This window comes from Phyllostomus hastatus, unplaced genomic scaffold (assembly GCF_019186645.2).
Source record: "Phyllostomus hastatus isolate PE091 unplaced genomic scaffold, TTU_PhHast_1.1 phas_contig_147, whole genome shotgun sequence".
In the NCBI taxonomy this organism is placed as follows: Eukaryota; Metazoa; Chordata; class Mammalia; order Chiroptera; family Phyllostomidae; genus Phyllostomus; species Phyllostomus hastatus.
In genome coordinates, this window is record NW_025333603.1 from 54672 (window position 1) to 76701 (window position 22030).

The following is a 22030-nucleotide window of genomic DNA, read 5'->3' on the forward strand; positions in this document are numbered from 1 at the left end:
GAAGAACACAGTAGAAGGAATGAAAAGGAGGATTGATGAAGCAGAAGATCGGATTAGCGAGCTGGAGGACAAAGTAGAAAACAGCATCCAGAAAGAGCAAGAAAAGGAAAAGAGGATCAGAAAGAATGAGGAGGGATTAAGAGAAATGCAAGACAATATGAAATGTAATAATATCCATATAATAGGGATACCAGAAGGTGAAGAAGAAGAGCAAGGGATCGAAAACCTGTTGAACAAGTAATGAAGGAGAACTTCCCTAATTTGACGAGAGAAAAAGTCACACAAATCCAGGAAACACAGAGAGTCCCAATCAAGAGGAACCCAAAGAGACCCACCCCAAGGCACATCATAATTAAAATGACAAAATTTCAAGACAAAGAGAGAATCTTAAAGGCAGCAAGAGAGAAGAAGGAAGTAACATACAAGGGAGCCCCAATAAGGCTAACAGCTGACTTCTCAATGGAAACACTTCAAGCCAGAAGAGAATGGCAAGAAATACTCCAGGTAATGAGAACCAGAGGTCTGCAACCAAGGCTACTATATCCAGCAAGGCTCTCGATCAAGATAGAAGGCCAAATAAGAAGCTCCCCAAACAAAAGAAGTCTAAAAGAATACACCTCGACCAAACCAGCTCTGCAAGAGATTCTAAAAGGACTGCTTTAAGGAGGAGAGAAGAGAGAGAGAGAGAGAGAGAGAGAGAGAGAGAGAGAGAGAGAGAGAGAGAAACACATGTACATAAAAGACAATGAATAAGTACCGATCAATAATAACCTTAAACGTAAATGGATTAAATGCTCCAATCAAAAGACATAGAATAGCTGATTGGATAAGAAAAAATGACCCACATATCTGCTGTCTACAAGAGACCCACCTCAGGATAAAAGACCTACACAGGCTGAAAGTGAAGGGCTGGAAACAAATCTTCCAATCTAATGGACAGGAAAAAAAAGCTGGGGTAGCAATACTCATATCAGACAAAATAGACTTCCAAAAAAGGTCCATAAAGAGAGACCCAGAAGGTCACTTCATAATACTCAAGGGAAGAATCCACCAAGAAGACATAAATATTGTAAATATATATGCACCCAACAGAGAAGCACCCAAATACATAAAGAAAATCTTAGAGGACTTCAAGAAAGATATGGACAGCAACACAATTATAGTGGGAGATTTTAACACCCCACTATCAAAAATGGACAGATCTTCTAAACAAAATATCAACAAAGATATTGTGGCATTGAACAATACCCTTGATGAAATGGACTTTACTGATATATGCCGAGCCCTCCATCCAAAAGAAGCTAAATATACATTCTTTTCAAATGTTCATGGAACATTCTCAAAGATAGACCACATGATAGGACACAAAACAAGCCTCAAGAATTTCAAGAAAATTGAAATCATACCAAGCATTTTCTCAGACCACAAGGGACTGAAGCTAAAAGCCAACCCAAAGGAAAAAAAACAAAAACACTCAAAATCATGGAGATTAAATAGCATGCTATTAAACAATGAATGGGTCAAGAATGATATTAGGGAAGAAATCAAAAGGTTTCTAGAAACAAATGAAAACAAACTCACAACAACCCAAAACTTATGGGACACAGCCAAGGCAGTCCTGAGAGGGAAGTTCATAGCGATACAGGCCCACCTAAAAAGGTTAGAAACATTCCAAACAAACAACCTAACCCTACGTCTACAAGAACTCGAGGAACAACAACAAAGGCAGCCCAGAGCAAGCAGAAGGAAGGAAATAACCAAGATCAGAGCAGAATTAAATGACATAGAGACTAAAAGCACAATTCTAAGGATCAATGAATCCAAGAGCTGGCTCTTTGAAAAGATAAACAAAATAGACAAGCCTTTAAGCAGACTCATCAAGAAAAAAAGAGAAGACCCAAATAAACACAATCAGAAATGAAAGAGGAGAGATTACAACAGATACCACATAAATACAAAGGATTGTAAGAAATTACTACGAAGAACTGTACACCAAAAAAATTGAAAACCTAGATGAAATGGACAACTTTCTAGAAAAATATAATCTTCCAAAACTCAATGAAAAAAGAAGCAGAAAGTCTGAACAGACCAATAACAACAAAAGAAATTGAAGCAGTAATCAAAAAAACTCCCAACACACAAAAGCCCGGGACCAGATGGTTTCACAGGAGAATTCTACAAAGCATTTAAGGAAGAGCTAACCCCTATCCTTCACAGACTATTCCAAAAAATCCAAAAAGATGGGAATCTCCCAAACTCTTTTTATGAGGCCAACATCATCCGAATTCCAAAACCAAATAAAGACACAACAAAGAAAGAAAACTTCAGGCCAATATCACTGATGAACATTGACGCTAAAATCCTCAACAAAATACTGGCAAATGGCATCCAACAATACATTAAAAAGATTATACACCATGACCAAGTGGGATTCATTCCAGGGATGCAAGGATGGTTCAATATTCGCAAGTCAGTAAATGTAATACATCACATAAACAAAAGCAAAGACAAAAACCAAATGATCATATCAATTGATGCAGAAAAAGCATTTGATAAGGTACAGGATCCATTCATGATAAAAACACTCGGCAAAGTGGGAATAGAGGGAGCATTCCTCAACATAATAAAGGACATATATGAGAGACCTTCAGCCAACATCATTCTCAATGGGCAAAAATTAAAACCTTTTCCATTAAGATCAGGAACAAGACAAGGCTGTCCACTTTCATCACTTCTATTCAATATAGTACTGGAAGTTTTAGCCACAGCATTCAGACAAGAAAAAGAAATAAAAGGCATCCAAATCGGAAAGGAGGAAACAAAACTGCCACTGTTTGCAGATGACATGATAGTATACATAGAAAATCCTATTGACTCTACTAAAAAACTGCTTGACCTAATAAATGAATTTGGCAAAACAGCGGGATACAAAGTCAATATCCAGAAATCAAAGGCATTTCTGTACACCAACAATGAAACAGCAGAAGCAGAGATCAAGGGAAAAAAATCCCATTTGAAATAGCAAAAAGAAAAATAAAATATCTAGGAATAAACCTAACCAAAGAGGTAAAATACCTGTATTCAGAAAACTACACAACACTGAGGAAAGAAATCAAGGAAGACACAAACAAATGGAAACATATACCGTGTTCATGGATTGGAAGAATTAATATCATCAAAATGTCCATACTACCCAAAGCAATTTACACATTCAATGCAATTCCTATTAAAGTACCAATGGCATATTTCACAGACATAGAACAAACACTTCAAAAAATTTATATGGAATTATAAACGACCCCGAATAGCTGCTGCAATATTGAGAAAGAAGAGTAAAGTAGAAGGGATCACAATACCTGACACTAAACTATATTACAAGGCTACTGTAATCAAAACAGCCTGGTACAGGCATAAAAACAGGCACATAGACCAATGGAACAGAACAGAGAGCCCAGAAATAAGTCCAAGTCTCTATGGTCAATTAATATTTGACAAAGGAGGCAGCAACATAAAATGGAATAAAAATAGCCTCTTCAACAAATGGTGTTGGGAGAACTGGATAGCCATGTGCAAAAAAATGAAACTTGAGCACCAACTTACAACCATATACAAAAATAAATTCAAGGTGGATAAAAGACTTAAATATAAAACATGACTCCATTAAAAGTCCTAGAGGAGAACGTAGGTAGGAAAATCTCAGATATTTCACGAAGAGACTTTTTTACTGACATGCCCCCTAGAGCAAGGGACATAAAGGAAAGAATAAACAAATGGGACCTCATCAGAATTAAAAGCTTCTGCACAGCTAAAGAAAACAGTATGAAAATTAAAAGAGAACCAACTGTATGGGAAAACATATTTGCCAATGACACCTCAGACAAGGGTCTAATCTCCAAAATATAGAGAGAACTTACACGACTGCACGCTAAGAAAACAAGGAATCCAATTAAAAAGTGGGCAAAGGACTTGAACAGACACTTCTCCAAGGAGGACATACAGAAAATCCAAAGACACATGAAACGATGTTCAATATCGCTAGCTATCAGAGAGATGCAAATTAAAACCACAATGAGATACCACTTCACACCAGACAGAATGGCCATCATAAACAAAGCAACAAACAACAAGTGTTGGAGAGGTTGTGGAGAAAAGGGGACCCTAGTGCACTGTTGGTGGGACTGCAGACTGGTACAACCACTATGGAAAGCAGTATGGAACTTCCTCAGAAAACTAAAAATGGATCTGCCTTTTGACCCTGCAATTCCACTGCTGGGACTCTATCCTAAGAATACTAAAACACCAATTCAAAAGAACCTATGCATCCCAATGTTCATAGCAGCACAATTTACAATAGCTAGATGCTGGAAGCAACCAAGATGCCCTTCAGTAAATGAATGGATCAAAAAACTATGGTACATTTACACAATGGAATTCTATGCAGCAGAAAGAAAGAAGGAGCTCCTACCCTTTGCAACAGCGTGGATGGAATTGGAAAACATTATGCTAAGTGAAACAAGCCAGGCAGTGAAAGACAAATACCATATGATCTCACCTTTAACAGGAACCTAAATAGCAAAACAAAGAAACAAGCAAAATGTAACCAAAAACACTGAAATAGAGGACAGGCTGATGGTGACCGGAGGGGAGAGAAGAGGGAATTTAAGGGGACAGTGGGAAGGGTTCACAGGAACAAACTTAAAGGACACATGGTCATAGTCTAAGGGGAGAGTGGTAATGGGAGGGAAGTGGGGAGGGTGGGAGGGGGGGACTGGATTGGGAGTAAAAAGGAGAACACTGTATATGAACAATGATTAAAAAAATAATTAAAAAAAGAATAAATTCAAAATGGATCAAAAACTTGTATGTTAGAGTCGAAACCATAAAAAATCCTAAATTTAAAAATAGGCAGCAAAATTTCGGACATTATTCATAACAATTTTTTACCTGATCTATCTCCCCAAGCAAGGGAAACAAAAGAAAAAATAAACAAATAGGACTACATCAAACTAAGAAGTTTTTGCACGGCAAAGGAAATCATCAAAGAAATAAAGACAACCTGTGGAATGGGAGAACTTATTCACAGATACATCTGATAAAGGGTTAATATTCAAAATTTATAAAGTACTTACAAAACTCAACACCAAACACAAACAAACAACCCAATTAAAAATGGGTTAAGGCTCTTAATAGACACTTCCCCAAAAAAGACATCCAGATGGCCAACAGACACATGAGAAGATATTCAATGTCACTAACCATCAGAGAAATGCAAATGAAAACCACAATGAGATACCACCTCAAACCTTTCAGAATGGCTATCATCAATTAATCATCAAACAGCAAGTGTTGGTGAGTATGTGGAGAAAGGGGAATCCTTTTCCACTATCTGTGGGATTGCAGACTAGTGTAGCCACTATGGAAAGCACTGTGGAGAGAGCTCAGATAATTATAAATGGGTCTGCCTTTTGACCCAGTCATCCCACTTCTGGAAATTTATCCAAAGAAATCCAAAACACTAATTTGGAAGAACATAATCACCCCTTTGTTCATTACAGTGTTATTTACAATCACCAAGATATGGAAGCAACCAAGCGCCCATCAGTAGATGAGTAGATAAAATAACTATGGGACATTAACACTTGGAATACTACTGGGCAGTTAAAAGGGAGAAAACTTTACCCTTTCCAATGGTATGGGTAGACCTGGAGAACATTATGCTAAGTAAAATAAGCCAGTCAGAAAAAGACAAGTACCATATGATTTCACTCATATGTGGAATCTAATGAACTAATTGAACTAACAAGCAAAATATAGAGAGATCATAGATGGAGAGCAGGATAACAGAATGTGAAGGGAGGTTAGGGGTGGAGAGATGAAGCAAAAAGAAAGAAAGACTCATGGACATGTGCAGCAATGTAGTGATTGCTGGGGGAGAAAGGTATAAAGGGACTAAACGGTAATAGGAAAAACACAATAAATATTAAATAAAAATGGAAAAAAGAACTAATGAGAAAGCACATTGGAAACTGTAGTTTCATCTTTGGTTTCAAATAAGTGGTCTTAATTTTTCTTCTTACAGAAGTTTGAATCAGTTTGTTACAAACCCATCTAAACCATGAATTCTTGCACCTTTCAGTTAAAGTCCAGTCCTTCATTTATACAAATCTATGAGAAGTCAATAGAGATCATCTAATCTTAAATGTGACATAATCCCTTTAAGTCCTTGGCACAATCTCTCACTTGAAGTACCACATTAATGCTGTGCTACTTTAAAAAAAAACTACAAAGGGAAGAAGGAAGATAAGTAACAAATTTTCATCAGTTTGGGAATGGATAAGGAAATTATATAACAGTAGAACTCCATATGTTCCAACAACTCCACTTCCGGATATTATCTGAAGAAAACAAGACACTAACTTGAAAAGACACATGCACCACCATGTTCTTTGCAGCATCATCTACAATAATAACCAAGACATAGACCCAACCTAAATGTGCACTGACGGATGAATGATTAAAGAAATTTTTTATATATGTATGTATATATAAATAGATATACCCCATCATATATAAGTATATATAATATATTAAATATAAATATACATTAAATATAATTAAATATATTAAATATAAATGTACATATATATGTGCATAAATATATATACACATATCCTATATATATATATATATATATATATATATATATATATGTGATGGAATATTATTCAGCAATAAAAGAGGAATGGAATCTTTCCATTTGTGACAACATGGGTACCTCAAGGGCATCACACTAAGTGAAACAAGTCAGGTAGAGAAAGACAAAGAACAAGATCTCACTTATATGTGGAGTCTTTGAAAGTAAAAAAATAAAACACCAAGCACATAGATATAGTGAAAACATTGCTAGTTCCCAAAGGCTGGGGGTGGAAGGTTGGCAAAAGGAGTAAAGGGAGTCAAAAGGCACAAACCTGCAGTTATAAAATAAGTAAGTCCCGGGGGAGTAAAGCACAGCACAGCCACTATAGTTACAATGCTGCGCTGCTATTTGAAAGTTGCTAAGAGAGTAGATCCTAAAAGTTCTCATCACAAGAACAGTTTTTGTAACTATGCATGGTGACAGATATTAACTAGATGTGTTGTGGTGGTCATTTTCCAAATGCACGCAAATATCGAATCTTTATGTTGTGCACCTGAAACTCAATTTAAAAACACTGTGGTGTAGTGAGAGAATTCTACTTGGCTGTTAAAGAGAATGAACTGAAGTGACACATAGCAACCTGGAATGATCTCAAACACATAATACTGAGGTTCTTCTTAAAAACAGTTCTACAATAATTCTTTTAAAATAATAGTTATATTAATATTCACAACATTGTATGGATGGGCAAAAACCATAGTAAACAGAAAGATGTAACCTGGAAGGATAAAAGCAAAGGTCTGACTAGTATCTCCATCAGGACATGGAAAGATACCTCTTCAGTGTTAATCACCTATCAAGGACTAGGGCCAGTGCTAGGAACTTTGATGTAAGGCTCTTACCTCATTTAGATGTTTTGCAGACCAGTGGATTCATTTCCTCACTGTGTATTTGGTACTTAACCTGTCTGTGTGCAAGATGGGACTAAGAAGAGCATGGCCTGATTTTGTGAGAGTGAAGTAATTTGTATACAGAGGCAAGTGTGCTGCCTGGATATAAGTGCCCAAGAAAGGTCAGCTGCTTCTGTTGGCTTGACTGTTTACTATGCACAGTTCAGATCTCAGAAATTTGTGTGAGAGTGTGATTGGAAAACACGGAGCTCAAATGCCTGTGACGCTCTCTGAGATGCCTTGAAACCGTAAAAGCAAGAGCCACAGCAGTCCCAGGATGAGGCTTTCCAAAACCAGTGCGGGTTCCCCCTGGTATTCAGTGCCTGACATCTGGCCCACTGCCTGGCTGGGTGGGGAGAGGAGGAGGGGCGGAGAGAGACTGGGAAAGCTGGAGGGCTGACCTAGAGCAGCAGGAGGCGGGGCAAGGCGATGATCAGGAGCAAAATTCTGTGAGGCGGGGCTTGGCCGGATAGGGAGGGGCGGTTCTAAGGGCTTTGCACTGACAGAGACAGACAAGATCACCTGTTCTGACCACAGAGAAGCTAGAAGTCTGAGCCATGCTCAGGGCGATGGGCTCCCTATTGGCGGCTGTCTGGAGGTCCCTCAATCCCAAGATGCTCTTGCTTGATGCTGTTGTCTTCTTGATCCTTGCAAACTTCTTCAAAAGGCAAAGACTCCCAAAGAACTACCCACCAGGGCCCAGGAGTGTGCCTTTCTTTGGGAACTTCTTTCTACGGGATTTTAAGCAGCCTCATCTGTCCCTTCAGAAGGTAGGAGCAGGCTAAGGTGCTGGACCCTGAGTCCTGACTATGACCTGCAGGTCGAGAACCATCTTGGGGACTGGGAGGGAGGATGGGTGGCTCTGCTGCTAATGCCAGTCCTCTCGTAAACCCCACTTTGAGCCTCATTTTCCTCAGCTGGCAGAATTCCATACGTGCCTTCTAGGGGTGAAATATTGTTAACTGTTTACCGTTTGTGTGCTAGGCATATTACATTCTTCAACTCATTCAACTGTCTTGTTATACATTATCAGAACATCGTATTGTAATATGATGACCTTGTCCTCTTTAATATTCTTATCCTTGAGGGGAGAAAGCTGTACTTTCCTTCTCTCCCTCTTGAATGTTCCATTTCGCTCGTGTAAAATAATAATACCACCTAAAGCCTCACCACTTTTCAACTGAACTGCTCCCACCACCAGGATGACTGAGCACCTGGGTGTTCTGCAATCATCTGTGTGGAAGTAATTATGCAGTATGCTAAAATGTCTTTCCCCACCTCAGATTTTCTTAGCACTTCAGGATGTTTCTTCTTAGCAAGTTCAGATTCCATTAGAAAACATTGGAACCCTTAGGGCCTCTTTCCACTTCTTTATAATACTATCCCTTAGGGATTCCTAACTAGGGCCACTCTGAAATCCCTAAAAATTTCTCCAACATCCCACACTTTCTCAACAATCCTCAACTGGTTCTCTGCCTCTCAGTACAGGTTCCTTGCTGAGAGGCAACACTGTGATAGGCGGCTCTGGAAGGTGACATAAAACAGTGAAGGGTCCATAGTAACATGACTCAGAGCAGATGTGCAAAAAGATTAATTCCCCTAGAAATGCCTGGAGCACTTGAAGCATGTGCCTACATACTCAGGTCTGGATGGAGAAGGTTTTACCGGTTTCTGGGAGGAACACCCAATTGGTAACACTAACAGCGTTAGTCACAGCATTTTAAAGCTAGGCTCTTAAATCTGTACCCTAGTTTAAGAAATGCATTGTTTCATTTCCAAGAATTGGGAAGTTTTCTAGTTTTCTTTTGGTTAATGAATTCCATTTTGATTCCATTATGGTCAGAGAACATACTTTGTATAATTTCAAGTTTTAAAATATGCTAAGTTTGGCTTTAGGGCTCAAGCTACCTTCTCATGCATGCTTGGGGGGAAAAAATGTGTGCTAGTTGTATGTGGATTTTCACTGTGCATTATGTCTGAGCCCCTAATCCTGGCATTGTTCAAGGGTCATCTGTATTCTGCTGTTGTTGGGCAGAGTGCTTAATATGTCAATTAGATTTTTATTGCTTGACTGTGTTGTTGAATTCTTCTATACCCTTCCTGACATTCTATCTATTGGTTCTACAAGTTACTAGGAGAGTCATGTTGAAATCTCCAACTCTAAGTACAGGTTTGTCTATTTCTCTATTCAGTACTGTTTATTTTTCCTTTATGTATTTGGCAGTTTGTTTACTTGGTGAATGAAGGTTATAATCGTCATGTTATCTTGGTGAACTGACTCATAAATTATTAGGTAACATCCTTCTTCATCCCTGGTGATTTTTTTTTTGCCTAGACTTTACTTTATGTGATATAATGTAGTCAATGCAGCTCTTTTTTTTTAATTAGTATTTGCATGGTGTATGCTTCTCCATTTTTTCACTTTTATCCTACTTCCATCATTACATTTGAAATGAGTTTCTTATAAACAGCATATACGTGGGTCATCTTTTTCTTTTGTCAATCTCTTTTAATTGCTGAATTTAGATAATTTATATTTAATGTAATCATCGATATGTTGAAACATAAGCCTGCCATTTTTCCTATGTTACTAGATTTTTATTCCTGTTTGTTCTTTCCTGTCTTCCTGTGGGTCACTTGAACATTTGTTTTAAATTATGTTTTATTTTAGTGTTTTGAGTACCTCTCTTTGTATTTTGTTTTCTGTGGTTGCTCTAGAGATTGCAATTTGAGTACTTAGCTTAATGCAGTGTCCTAGTCTCAATATTTTACCACTTGAAGTGGAGTATAGATAACTTATGACTGTTTGGGTCTCCTTAGACTCGAGGTTTTATAATATAAATGTTTTAAATATTACCTCTATATACATTGAGAACCACATCAGACAATATTATAATTTTGCTTTTAACTGTGCAACAGTTTTTTTTAATTCAAGAGGAAAAGAATAGTTTATTATGTTTTGCCATTTATTTACCTTTTCTGTTGCTCTTTCTCCATTCCCAGTGTTTCAAGTTTTCTACCATTACTACTCCTTATATGTCAAGAACTTTCTTTAATCATTCTTTTAGGGCTGGCTTGCTAGTAAAACATTTCCTTCCCTTTCATTCACCTAATAATGTATTACACCTTTATTACTGCAGTACATTTTCAGTGGATATAGAACTGTAGGTCTACAGTTTCTTTCATTCAACACTTTTAATGGTTGTACCACTTATTTCAGGCTTCCATGTTTTCTGATGAGACATCTGCTATCATTTAAATTGTTGTATCCCATGTGCAATGAGTTGTTCTTCTCTGCCTGCTTTTAAGAACTTTTTCTTTGTTTTTGGTCTTCAGAAATTTGATTATGATATCTCTGGGTCTTAAATTCTTTGTGTTTATTGGATTGACTAAGATTCTTGAATCTCTAGGTTTGTCTATTACCAAATTTGAGAATTTTTCAGCCATTATTTCCTCACATATTTTTCAACTCCACATGAAATTTTCTCTATTTCTGGAACTCTTGGACAGTGATGGCACAAATGTTAGATCTTTTGTTATTCTAACACAGTTCCCTGGGTCTCAGTTTTCTCTTCTGTTTTTTTTTCCAAGTTTTCTATTGATCTCTCTTCAATTTTACTGATTCATCTGTCATTACCCCTTGGCAACTGATCACTCTACTGAGTATTTTTTTGCTTAGGTTATTGTATTTTTCACTTCTAAAATTTCTCTTTGGTTCTTATGTATTTTCCTTTTTTTTGTTAAGAATTCTTAGTTTTAAGAGTGTGTATATTTGTTTCCCAAAACATTTAGAATAGCAGTTTTAAAATCTTTATCCTATAATTCCAACATCTGTATCATCTCAGTATTGGTGTCCACTCACTGAAGTTGAGATTTTCTGTATTCTTGGTAAGGTGAATATTTTTGGACTGTATCCTGCATATTTTGTGTATGATGTTATATGACTCTGGATACTATGTAAATCTTTTATTTTGACAGTTTATCAATGGGTTTATGTTCAGAGTTTTCGCTTTTGTGGATTGTGGTTCATATGTCAACTTAGGGTCTAAAGCTCCTACAGTGTTATTCTGGCCTTTCACTCCCACCCCACCCCACCTCACCCCTGGTCCCTCCACATAATGTGTTGCTTATAAGAACCCCCACAGGACTCCATCCTCCATTCTCATCAGTGTGGGCTAGAGAAAACAAGGACAGAGACAATGAGGGTGGCTAGGGTAGCCTCTTCCTTACTGTGGGGGAAATTAAAGTCAGAGATCTACCCTGACCTGCTTCATGGGAAGAGATGCTTCCTTATTTCTGTACAAGAGTAGAAATCAGGAGTTGACAGGTCCCAGGGGACTGGTGAACACCTGAATCTGCATGCATAACTATGCATGCATACAGGACTCTACTGGAGAGCACATCCACTACATACACTAAATTTTCACAGGATTCTATGACAAAAAGTTCAGGAGCACTGTTATCAAGTTTCATTTCTTGCCCTGGCTGGCGTAGCTCAGTGGATTGAGCGCAGGCTGGGAACTAAAGTGTCCCAGGTTCGATTCCCAGCCAGGGTACATTCCTGGGTTGCAGGCCATAACCCCCAGCAACCGCACATTGATGTCTGTCTGTCTGTCTGTCTCTCTCTCTCCCTCCCCCCATTCCCTCTCTAAAAATAAATAAATAAAATCTTTAAAAAAAAAAGGTTTCATTTCTTATTTCCTTAAGTTTCTTTTTTTCTTTTGCTTTATTGGATAAAAATACTCTCTAACTATAAAAGCAATAAACACACTTTGAGATGGCTTAAAATACAGTTCAGGGAAAGAATCCCCCCTTGCACCCACAACTCCAACACACACCTGCACACTCACACATACACATACACACATGCACACCAGGTGTCAGTAATACCTCCATAGAGGACTTTGGTGTGTATCTTTTCATACTCCTGTGTAATAAAAATAAAATGATACCTATTTGTAATGTTTCATTTGGTTTTCTACATATTAATAAATAAAAAGTTGAACTTTTGGTACAAAGAATGTTGAGGAAACATAAACACAAAAAATTTTTAAATATAACATAGATATTGGCAGAAAGATGTTAAACCTCAATAAAATACATAAAAGACTTTTCTTTTGTGTATTGGAATGATAGGCACATGCATGCACACATGTGCACATACACTGCTCAGTGCTGGTGGGAGTTCAGAGGAGGGGGCCCTCCAACCTACAACTGGTGGGATTGAGAATTAGCACACTTTCTTCCTTTTTCTATTTCATTTCTTTGTGTCTTTATCCAGATGGTTCTGGGGTTCAAGTATGCAGAGCAAGTAGGATCTAGCTCAAATCTTTTATCACTAACCTTCCACTTGTAATTGTACTTTGTTCTAAATATTTATTTTGCTCCACCTAATTATTTAATTTTACATTTGAAATTTTCATCCCTCCTTTGAATTTTCTGTCTCTTACTACTTTTATTTGCCCCTCATATAGCTCCTATGTTAATGCTTTTCTCCTTACTTTCTATGTTCTTTTTTGAATGTCAGCCTGTGTTAGCCTTCTCAACATCTTATTTTTAACCACATGCATTCCTTTACTGTCTGTTATTTTAATTTTATTTTTTTATTTTAATTGTTGTTCAAGTACAGTTTTCTGTCTTTTCCTCCCATTCCAGGCCACCCCCCTGTCCTACCCACCTCCTTTCCATTTCCACCCCCCCTCTTTGTTTTAGTCCATGTGTCCTTTATACTTGTTCCTGCAAACCCTTCCCCTTTTCCCATGCAATTCCCTCCCCTCTCCACTCTGGTCATTGTCAGCCTGTTCTTTATTTCAGTGTCTTTGGCTATATTTTTATTCCTTGTTTGTTGTTAATTAGATTCCTATTAAAGGTGAGATCATATGGTATTTATCTTTCACTGCCTGGCTTATTTCACTCAGCATAATGCTTTCCAGTTCCATCCATGCTGTCACAAAGGATAGGGGCTCCTTCTTTCTTTTGCTGCATAGAATTCCACTGTGTAAATGTACCATAGTATTTTGATCCATTCATTTACTGGTGGCCACGTAGGTTGCTTCCAACACTTGGCTATTGTAAATTGTGCTGCTATGAACATTGGGGTGCATAGGTTCTTTTGGACTGATGTTTCAGGGTCCTTAGGATATAAGCCTAGCAGTGGAATTGCTGGGTCAAAAGACAGATCCATTTTAGTTTTCTGAAAAAATTCCATACTGTTTTCCGTAGTGGCTGTACCAGTCTACAATCCCACCAACAGTGTACTAGGGTTTCCTTTTCTCCACAACCTCTCCAACACTTGTTGTTTTTTGCTTTGTTTATGATGGCCATTCTGACTGGTGTGAAGTGGTATCTCATTGTGGTTCTAATTTGCATGTCTTTGATAGCTCGCAATATTGAGCATCTTTTCATGTGTCTCTGGATCCTCTATATGTCCTCCTTGGAGAAGTCTGTTCAAGTCCTTCGCCCATTTTTTAATTGGGTTTTTTGTCTTCTTAGAGTGGAGTTGTGTGAGTTCTTTATATGTTTTGGAGGTTAAACCCTTGTCTGAGTTATCACTGGCAAATATGTTTCCCATGTGGTTGGTTCTCTTTTTATTTTAATAATGTTTTCTCTAGGCGGGCGTGCAGAAGCTTTTTATTTTGATGAGATCCCACTTGTTTATTCTTTTCTTTATGTCCCTTGCTCTAGGGGACATATCAGTGAAAATGTTGCTGCATGAAATATCTGAGATTTTCCTGCCATGTTCTCCTCTAGGACTTTAATGGTGTCATGGCTTACATTTAAACCTTTTATCCACCTTGAATTTATTTTTATGTATGGTGTAAGTTGGTGCTTGTTTCATTTTTTGCATGTAGCTGTCCAATTCTCCCAACACCATTTGTTGAAAAGGCTATTTTTACTGCATTTTATGTTGCTTCCCCCTTTGTCAAATATTAATTGACTGTAGAGACTTGGGTTTATTTCTGGGCTCTCTGTTCTGTTCCATTGATCTATGTGTCTTTTTTTTATGCCAGTACCAGGCTGTTTTGATTACAGCAGCTTTGTAATACTTTTGGTATCAGGTATTGTGATCCCTCCTACTTTGCTCTTCTTTCTCAGAATTGCAGCAGCTATTCAGGGTCAATTTTGGTTTCATATAAATTTTTGAAGTGTTTGTTCTATGTCTGTGAAATATGCCATTGGTACTTTAATTGTTATTGCATTGAATCTGTAAATTGCTTTGGGCAGTATGGACCTTTTGATGAGGTTAATTCTTTGGATCCATGAACACGGTATATCCTTCCATTTGTTTGTGTCTTCCTTGATTTCTTTCTTCAGCATTGTGTAGTTTTCTGAGTACAGGTTCATGTGATCTGCAAACAATGACAGTTTTGTTTCTTCCTTTCCACTTTGGATGCCTTTTATTTCCTTTTCTTGTCTCATCAGTGTAGCTAAAACTTTCAATACTATGATGAGTAGAAGTGGTGAAAGTGGACAACCTTGTCTTGTTCCTGATCTTAGTGGAAAAGATTTTAGTTTTTTCCCATTGAGTATGAGGTTGGCTGTAGGTCTCTCATATATGGCCTTTATTATGTTGAGGAATGCTCCCTCTATTCCCACTTTGCTGAAGTGTTTTTATCATAAATGGGTTCTGTACCTTATCAAATGCTTTTTCTGCATCTATTGATATGATCATGTGGTTTCTGTCTTTGTTTTTGTTTCTGTGATGTATTACATTTATTGATTTGTGAATGCTGTACCATCCTTGCATCCCTGGGATGAATCCCACTTGGTTATGGTGTATGATCATTTTAATGTATTGTTGGATGCGGATTGCCAATATTTTGTTGAGACTATTTGCATCTATGTTCATCAGTGATATTGGCCTGAGGTTTTCTTTCTTTGTTGTATCCTTATCTGGTTTTGGGATAAGGATTATGCTGGCTTCATAAAAAGAGTTTGGGAGTTTTCCATCATTTTGGATTTTTTGGAATAGTCTGTGAAGGATAGGGGTTAGCTCTTCCTTAAATGCTTTGTAGAATTCTCCTGTGAAACCATCTGGTCCAGTGCTTTTGTGTGTCAGGAGTTTTTAAATTACTGCTTCAATTTCACTTGCTGTTATTGGTCTGTTCAGGCTTCCTGCTTCTTTTTTATTGAGTTTTGGAAGATTATATTTCTCTAGAAATTTGCCCATTTTACCTAGGATTTCAAATTTCTTGACATACAGTTCTTCATAGTAATTTCTTACAATCCTTTGTATTTCTGTGGTATCAGTTGTAATCTCTCCTCTTTCACTTCTGATTGTTTTTATTTGGGTCATCTCTCTTTTTTTCTTGATGAGCCTGTTTAAAGGCTGGTTGATTTTCTTTATCTTTTCAAAGAACCAACACCTGCATTCATTGATCCTTAGAATTGTGCTTTTAGTCTCTATGTCATTTAATTCTGCTCTGATCTTGGTTATTTCCTTTCTTCTACTTGCTCTGGGCTGTCTTTGTTGTTGTTCCTCAAGTTCTTGTAGATGTAGGGTTAGGTTGTTTGTTTGAAATGTTTCTATCTTTTTTAGGTAGGCCTGTATTGCTATGGACTTCCTTCTCAGGACTGCCTTCACTGTGTCCCATAAATTTTGCATTATTGTGAGTTCATTTTCATTTGTTTCCAGAAACTTTTTTTATTTCTTCCCTAATTTCATCTTGACCCATTCATTTTTTAATTGTATGCTATTCAGTCTCCCTTATTTTGAGTGTTGTGGGTTTTTTCCCCTGGGAATTGGTCTAGTTTTAGTCCCTTGTGATCCAAGAAAATGCTTGGTATGATTTCAATTTTCTTCAAATTGTTGAGGCTTGTTTTGTGTCCTATCATATGGTCTATCTTTGAAAATGTTCCATGTGCATTTGGAAAGAATGTGTATTTAGTTTCTTTGGGATTAAGGGCTCTATATATGTATATCAGTTAAGTCCATTTTATCTAGGGCATTGTTCAATGCCACAATATCATTGTTGATACTTTGTTTCGAAGATCTGTCAATTTTTGACAGGGGGGTGTTAAAATCCCCTACTATATTTGTGTTGTTGTCAATACCTTTCCTTAATTCCTCTAAGATTTTCTTTATGCATTTGGGTGCTCCTATATTGGGTGCATATATATTTATTATGTTTATGTTCTCTTGGTAGATTCTTCCCTTGAGTATTATGAAGCGACCTTCTGGATCTCTCTTTATGGCCCTTTTTTTTGAAGTCTATTTTGTCTGATATGAGTATTGCTACCCTGGCATTTTTTTTTTCCTGTCCATTTGCTTGGAAAATTTGTTTCCAGCCCTTCAGTCTCTGTAGGTTTTTTTTGTCCTGAGGTGGGTCTTTTGTAGGCAACATATGTGTGGGTCATGCTTTCTTATCCATTCAGCTATTCTATGTCCTTTGATTGGAGCATTTAATCCATTTACATTTAAGGTTATTATTGATAGGAACTTATTGTCATTTTTATATCTGTGCTCCTCTCTCTCTCTCTTCCTTCCTTTCCTTAAAGCAGTCCCTTTAGCATCTTCTGCAGAGTTGGTTTGGTGGAGGTGTATTTTTTTAGACTTCTTTTGTCTGGGAAGCTTCTTATTTGGCCTTCTACCTTGATCAAGAGCCTTGCTGGGTAAAGTATCCTTGGTCGCCGGCCTCTGGTTCTCATTACTTGGAATATTTCTTACCATTCTCTTCTGACTTGGAGCATTTCCATTGAGAAGTCAGCTGCTAGCCTTATTGGGGCTCCCTTATGTTACTTCCTGTTTCTCCCTTGCTGCCTTTAAGATTCTCTCTTTGTCTTGGTATTTTGCCGTTTTAATTATGATGTGTCTTGAAGTGGGCCTCTTTGGGTTCCTCTTGATTGGGACTCTCTGTGTTTCCTGGATTTGTGTGACTTTTTCCCTCATCAAATTGGGGAAATTTTCGATCATTACTTTTTCAAATAGGTTTCCTATCCCTTCCTCTTCTTCTTCTCCTCATGGTATCCATATTATACAGATATTATTACATTTCATATTGTCTTGCATTTCTTCTAATCCCTCTTCATTCTTTCTGAGCTTCTTTTTCCTTTTCTTGCTCTTTCTGGGTGTTTTTTTTTTCTACTTTATGCTCTAGCTCACTGATCCAATCTCCTGCTTTTCATTCCTTCTACTGTGTTCTTCAGTTCAGAAATTGTATTCTTCATTTCCTCTTGGTCCTTGTTGATAGTTTCTATTTCCTTTTTCATGCTGATATAGTTTGCAGTGAGTTCACTGTAGCTTCCCTGTAGTTTCTGGTAATTCACTGTGAGCTCATTGAGCTTCCTGAACACATTGCTTTGAACTCAATATCTGATAGTTGAGTTGCCTCTATATCATTTAGCATTCTTTCTGAGGCTTCCTCCTTTCCTTTCTTTTGGTGATTATTTCTTTGTCTTCCCATTGTTTATGAGACTCTTCTTGTTAGCCTCAGCTTCTTAAATTGATCTGTTCTGGCTCCCTGTAATTATGGTGTGAACTTCTGTGGTAGAATACCTGTGAGATTCAGTGTTGCAGTTTTCTTGATCTCTCGAGCTCACTGGTCTTGGGCTGCCATTTAAGTTGGCTCTGTGTTTGTCTTTGGGTTTTGATTGTTGCTGGGTCTTTCTTTGGTGGGTCCTTCCCACCAGCTGGTTAACTGAGGGTCACTCTGTCCACCACCTCTTGTATTTTGTTGTGCTGGTGAGGGCAGGTTGTGTTGAAGCTGGTTCTTTTGTGTGTATAAGGTTTTGAGGATTCTCTCTTGCTCTTGTTCAGTTGTTTGTACTGGATAGTGTCTCTACTGTTTAGTTGTGTTTCCAGATAGGTCCTGGATTGAGGTTACTGTGGCTTCCACTCCCTCCTTTACCTTCTTCTGTTGTTATCTGTTAGTGGTTCCTTTGTTGTTGGGTTTCCTCTTCCAGTGGGTATCCTGGTGTTCACCACTTCCACCTACTCTTTTGTGTGATCAGTTGTAGGGGGAAGGCAAAATGGTTTAAGACAGCAAGAGAGTATTCTCTGATATTTACAGTAGCAGCTAATAGAGAAGAGATAGGAGATCCTTGGCTATGTATAGTGTTAACCATGATCTTCCACCCAGCTAGCTGATTTTTAGAAAGGATGGAAAGAAGATAAGACTCTTATTGGGGAAAGAAGGATTGTGTATTGGATCTAGAAAGCAGTGAGGTTGTGGGAGGTCAGATTCTGATGTAAGGTGAGAGTAAAGGATAGTAAATAGGTGTAGTGTGTGAGAGAATAGAGTTAACCACTACAGTAATGGAGTTCAGGAAACTGTGAAGTGGGCTAAGACTGGGAGGGGTATTGCGTAGTATTTACAATTGTATGGAACAGCAATTATTTACAATAATATTAGAGCACCAATCATATGACAGAATCTATGTGATCTGAATAAGAATAGGGAGTATAGGACCTTGAGTAGTGTGCTAATGGTACACAAGTGAAGTGAAGAATAGTAAATTAGCAATACACTATGAAAGAACAGGGGAAACCTGTCAAATGATACAATTTAACCAGCCAAGCAAAAAAGACTAAACAGAAAGAACAGGAATACAAAAAAAATTAAAATAAAAGATGTAAGAATAATGAAAAAATAATAACACAAACATGCAATAACTTGCAGGTTCTCTTTAATAGCAAAGTGAAATTTGTCTCACTGTCTCAGCTATTGGGATGATCCATCCCTCTTTGGGTCCAACTCTGGTCTTTTCCCAGTTCCAGATTTGTTTGTCTCACTTGTGGGTATTTAAAAAAGAAGAAGAAGAAGGAAGAAGAGATCAAATTGGAAAGAAAGGAAGAAGGAATAAAACAAGAAAGAAGGAAAGAGAGGAAAAAGGAACTGAGATAAAAAATAATAAAAATTGAAAAATAAAGAATTACTTTTAAAGAAAAAGCATCTTGCTAGTTTCAAACTGGCCAAACCAGTTTTGCTGCTCTTGCTGGCTGCAGTAGGCTGAGGGGCCATTGGTTTCACTTTTCTCCCTTCCTGATCTGCACTCAGTCAGCCTCAGAGCACACTCTCCCCAGGGCTAGCTGGTGCCTCTCCCCTGGGCTTTGGGTGTGGGATCCAGGCCTTCTACAGACTCTCTCTACAGCACACTCTCCCTGGGTTGCGGGTGACCAAGCTCAGCCAGGCTGTCTCTGGTCTCTCAGGTTCAGGTGTGCACCCTTCCCAGGGTTATGGGGCTGCTCAGGGCCTTCTGAGCCACCTCAGGAGTGCTGCCTGGCTGGGTGGGGAGGAGGCTGGAATGACTGCTGCAGGAGAATTCACCAAAGTGTGTCTCTTTTTTCACTTTTTCTTTTTGAGAAATTCCTCCTACTCAAGCCTGCTGCTCCATACAATGTACAGTGGCCTGGCCTCTCACACAGCCCACTTCTCCAGCCACATCCAGAACTATCAGGGTCACAGCTGTACTCTGAACTCTCCCCAGCCAGCATCCTTAGACTCCGTGGGTGCTCACAATCCCTGTGTGTTTGCTACTTAGTCCTTATTCCCCTTGCTACAACTTCAAGCAACCAGGTCTCACCTGGTGCTGCTTAAACCCTGTTGATCCACCTTGTTGAAGCAGTTGATCCAGCTCTCTCCCTAGAACCTTGTGGCAGACAGCGCTGGGCCTGGGGCTGCAGCTTCCCTGGTCCCCCCGTTGGTCCCTGGACACTTATTGTCCTGAAGAACTCTCCTTACCATCTCGTTTTCCAATGTCTGCTACAATTTTGGGTCTCCTATTTTCACAAATGCTGGGGTATTGTTGGCTGTTTGCTCTGCTCCTCTGTAGACTGGCTAGGTTTTTCTCCCATGTGTAGGGACAAATGGATTCTGCTCCCACATAACTCACCACCATTTTCCTATGACCTACTGTCTGGTTTTTAAATGATTTCTTTAATTTTATACATTAAAAAGTATGGCCCATCTTACAAAGTGTTCTGAAATTCTCTCTGAGTCATACATTTATTTCCACATACAGCAATTAACACAATAACCAGCATAGTGTATTTAACAGTTGTTGGGTATCACCAGGGTTTCAGGGGGTCGTTTGACCTATCCATGTTTACACAGCTCATCATACCATAAAAATTTGTCATCCAATAATTTTTGGACTATTCATATACATGGGCATAGAACTAGTAGAGATGGAACTCCGAAGAAATTCCTTCAATAAATATTAATGGAGTGTTGAGTCCCTTCCAAGTACAGGCTGAAAATCTAGGTTGTCATTTAGCTTAGTTTCAGATTTTCAGCTGTTCTAAAAACATCCTTATTGAGTATTCTAAAGTAGTCAAGAAGCACTTCTAGTAAAGCCTAAGAAGTTTATCCCAGTGTTCAACAAGATATCCCTGTAGTTTCTTAGCAGCAGACCAGCTTGAGATAGAATCTTGGCTCTTCCCTTTCTAGGAAGACAGGGTATTCTCTGCTAGAGATGAACACAGACTGACAGAAGACTCTGGCCTAAAAAAACAATGGGAGGATTGAGTTCAGTCTCTATTTTTTTTAATTTATTTTTATTGCATTTCCCATTACTATTTATCCCCCTTATGTCCTCTTCTGCCTCCACCCATACCCCTCCTCCCTAATCACCACACTGTTGTCCACGTCCAAACTTCCTTTTTCCTTTTTCTTGATTCCTCTACACCCTAACCACCACCCCCAAACTGGTCAGAGCCTGCCCTTTATATATGAGTCTGTCTCTATTATGCTCATTAGTTCAGTTTGTTCATTAGATGCCACATATGAGTGAAATCATATGGTACTTGTCTTTCTCTGACTGGCTTACACCACTTAGCATACTGTTCTCTAGGTCCATCCATGCTGTTGCAAAGGATAGAATTTCCTTCCTTTGTGTGGCTGAGTAGTCATTCACTTTGTAAATATATTCTGGGAGAAGGGTGGTGGAATGTGACCAAATCCATTGTACTTGCTCCAATGGTCCTGATGGGGTCCAGGGAAATAAGGGGCACATGGGGAGCATGAGTGCATGTAAATCATGGGGCCAAGGCTCCAGGCACCTAGAGGAAATGGAGCCCTTCTGTTAGATCCACTGATTGCAGCTAGACACACCTGGTAGACCAGAGGACTTGCCAAGAGTCCTCTCTTGAGTAGGCAGGTCAGGAAAGACTTTGATGGGAGACCATTCCCTGTCATTGAACCCATCTTGTACACACCTGCAACTTTGTGCATATTGATGACACACCCACACCCTCTTCCTTTCTCCCCTCTGAGCCTCTCTCACCCTCATTTTCCCTCTCTTTCTCTTACTAAACTCTAAGGACACCACTAAAGTCTAAGGTCCTGGGACCACCTCAGATGCACGTTCTTTTCCTTGAATCTTACACAATGCCTGCAAAATCCTTCCACCACTCAATAGCTTTCTCACCTTGACTACATTACTTTAGCTATGACTCACTTTCCTTTTCTGAAAGACAAGGGAAATCATTACTACTGTAGGGTAT

At 38.5% G+C, this 22030-nt stretch overlaps 1 pseudogene; it reads left to right on the forward strand.

Moving 5' to 3' along the window:
* Positions 1 to 8144: 8144 nt before the first annotated feature.
* Positions 8145 to 22030, forward strand: part of LOC123831139 — a 33697-nt pseudogene continuing 19811 nt past the window's right edge.